At 47.1% G+C, this 3,338-nt stretch overlaps 1 long non-coding RNA gene across 1 annotated transcript; it reads right to left on the reverse strand.

The window, feature by feature from the left end:
* Window positions 1-114: 114 nt before the first annotated feature.
* On the reverse strand, window positions 115-1,434 carry LOC144325742 (uncharacterized). Its single transcript, XR_013390934.1, has 2 exons — window positions 960-1,434; window positions 115-582 (listed from the first exon to the last, which is right to left on the reverse strand). It is a non-coding gene; the product is annotated as an uncharacterized LOC144325742 (long non-coding RNA).
* Between the last annotated feature and the right edge of the window lie 1,904 nt (window positions 1,435-3,338).

Here is a 3,338-nt window from a genome sequence, read left to right on the forward strand (position 1 = left end):
ATCCTTGTCCATGACTATGGGCAGGATTCTTGCATTGCAGGGGGTTGGAAGAGATGAGCCGTGAGGTTCCTTTGAGCTCTACAATTTTGTGATTCATTGGCTTGCGTATTTACAGCAAAGTGGAGGCAGCTGGTACAACGATGCTTCCTCTGTGGCCTTAAGCAAGCTGAATGTGCCCCTCTTAACTCCTCCTGTTCTGGGATTCTCTTTTGGGAAGGGCTTGTAGCTCAGGGACTAGAGGATCTGCCTTGCATGCAGGAGGTCCCAGGTTCAGTCCCTGGCATCTCCAGTTGGGACTGGAATAAGACTCCCTGTCTGGAGAGCTGCCAGTCAGTGTAGGCAATACTGAGCTGGATGGACAAGTGACTGTTTTCCTATGTCTTTTAGAGAAAGAGATGTAGCTCAGTGGAAGAGCATGCAGCAGGCCCCTGGCTCAATCGCAAACGGCATCTCCATGTAGCTAAGAGAGACTAAATCCTGGAGAGCCACTGCTGGTCTGTTTAGGCATGATTCTGCATAAGGCTGCCTCCTGTATGGGGTTGTCAGCAGTAAATGAATTTCAAGTTTAGGGACAATGTAAACCTGAAAAGAGGGACGCGGGTGGCGCTGTGGGTAAAAGCCTCAGCGCCTAGGACTTGCCGATCGAAAGGTCGGCAGTTCGAATCCCCGCGGCGGGGTGCGCTCCCGTTGCTCGGTCCCAACGCCTGCCAACCTAGCAGTTCGAAAGCACCCCCGGGTGCAAGTAGATAAATAGGGACCGCTTACTGGCGGGAAGGTAAACGGCGTTCCGTGTGCTGCGCTGGCTCGCCAGATGCAGCTTGTCACGCTGGCCACGTGACCCGGAAGTGTCTGCGGACAGCGCTGGCCCCCCGGCCTCTAGAGTGAGATGGGCGCACAACCCTAGAGTCTGTCAAGACTGGCCCGTATGGGCAGGGGTACCTTTACCTTTACCTTTAAACCTGAAAAGGTACCAGGCTGCTGTGAGCTGCTGAGTGGTACAATAAAGCAAGCCCTATGAAGAAAGAATGAAGTCTGTAGGCTTCTCAGATCTCCTTTGTAGAATCTTAAGATCCTAAAGCATTCGATGCCCTGGTCTAAAAACACTAGATGGGAATCTTATTTATGTCTTTCAGACAAAATCTGGGGATGTCGTGATTCTGGGTTATGCCAGTGGAGGCCTTACCCCATAAAACACTGAATGTAGTTAATATGAAATAAATATTGTGCCCTATTGCTGCATAAGCCCATTCTGCAGATGGGTTAAAAAACCCCAATGATGTTGCCAGTTCATGGTAGCTGCAGTCCTCCAGGACGGTTTCCTGAGTAAGCACAACTGAAGCAAATGGGAGCCATGTAGGAGTACAGATCAGCTCGCACTCATTTCGGTGGGGCCTGTTTGAGTAGACTGTGCCCCCTTCCAAAATCAATTTTCCAGCCCATACAGTTACTTGTGTGTTTGTGTGTGCCACAGGCTGGCTTGGGCTGTGGGGTTTGGTAAGCTGCTCGCTTAAGAAAGAATTGTTACCTGGAGGCAACAGCTGGTCTCAAACTCAATTCCAAAGAGTTGTAGAAACACAGATTTTTCTTCTGGAGAACCTAACTGTGGAGGTGATCTTTTGCTTATGGAATAAAAATGTGTATTTTGCATCCGATGTGTTTGTATATTTTTTAAGTTAAGTAAGGAAGGTCTGGATATCTGTTCCCAGATTTTGGATAGCCAAGGCAGTTTATTCCTGGTTTGCTATCTAATGACGTAAGAACGTAAACATTGGTGTTATCTGCACCTGCAAAAGTTCTGGGATGGTCATATTTGCTTTGCAGTCAATGCAGACTCTGCAACTTCCAGCTGTAACTTTTTCCACTGCAAGCTGGGTTTTTCTGTGTCCCCATTTTGTGGCACTATAGTGTAAAAGTGCCCCTCCAGGCAGCAAGAATTTGGGAACATGTGAGGAAGCATCGCAGAAGACCTAATGAAGCTGAATGATATGTGGACAGTCCTGTACCATACATGCATAATTTTATTTGCATGCTGCTTTTCCACAGTTCAAACCATGCTCAAGGCAGCTTACAACATGGGAAAAATACACAACTACTTCAGGACAAAAGTAGTCATAAACAATAAATTAAACATTTAAAAAATCTGAAACCAAACTGATTAATTTCCACATAAATCACAACAAAATCTAAAACAAAGGTAGAAAAAGCCAATATCCACAACCCTCCTCCAACAACAACCCCCCCCCCAACAATATCCTGGCTCAATCAACCTCTAAGGCACCATTACCACCTCAATGAGATGTTGACCACCATACACAAAGCCAGTGTGTAGGGACCCCCAAATGGCTCTCTTGAGTGCCTGATTGAATGTGGCTTCCTTCATATCATTTTGTGGTGTAGCGGTTAGAATATCAGACTAGGACTCCCTGGGTGATCTTGGGTCAGTCACTGCCTCTCAGCCTAACATGCCTCACAGGGCTGTGGGGGAGATTTGAAGGAGCAGGGAGGAGAGACACCTGCACCACCTTGAGCTCCGTCATTAAGCCCTCAGCCAGTTGTCATTTGACTTTTCTTCTTCTGGATCTGCATAAGGTGACGACAAAACCCCATAAAATTTCTAGTGATAAGGGCCTCAGTGATGCCCTTTTGCGTTTTGAAGCGTCTAATTCTTAATTACTCTGGCAATTGTAGTTGTTTTTATAAATTTTTATAAATTCTAGTGGTTTTTATAAATATTTGTTTTTTCCCCTGGTCACTGATAACAAAAGCAACATGTTTTTTCTGGGTGTCTCCCCAACAGTTCATTGTATTTATGTGCCATCTTTTCCTCCAAGGTGTCCCAAGTGGCTCCCCTTCCTCACTTCTTCTTCATCCCCACAAGAACCCTGTGAGGTAGGTTAGGCTAAGAGACAATGACTGGTCCAAGGTTTTTACAGTGATGACATGTTGCAGGAAGCACCAGCCCTCTGGAGGGGCCAATATACCCACAGATTTAATCAGATCGAAACCTGCAGCGCTACTCATTCATTGACTTGGAAGTCGGCCACATTAAACTCGAGCCTGACCCGTGCGCTGCAGCCAGAGAGAGAAGGCGAGAGGCTGCACTCCGCGTCAACGCAAAGCATTTTTATTCTGAGCAAATTTCCCGAGGAGAGCCCGCCCATCAGCTGAAACGCATCTCTCTTAAAATGTGTTAATTGCGCGCTCTCTCTCTATCTGTGTACTGTATATATGTGTCCCAGGGCGGGTTACAGCAATTAAAACACAATAATAAAAGAGTCCCCGACCGTCCAGGCGCGCCTCACCTTTCAGTGGGTGGTGCGCCCAGGGCGCAAAGAAGA

This window comes from Podarcis muralis, chromosome 16, assembly GCF_964188315.1.
Source record: "Podarcis muralis chromosome 16, rPodMur119.hap1.1, whole genome shotgun sequence".
NCBI classification, from domain to species: domain Eukaryota; kingdom Metazoa; phylum Chordata; class Lepidosauria; order Squamata; family Lacertidae; genus Podarcis; species Podarcis muralis.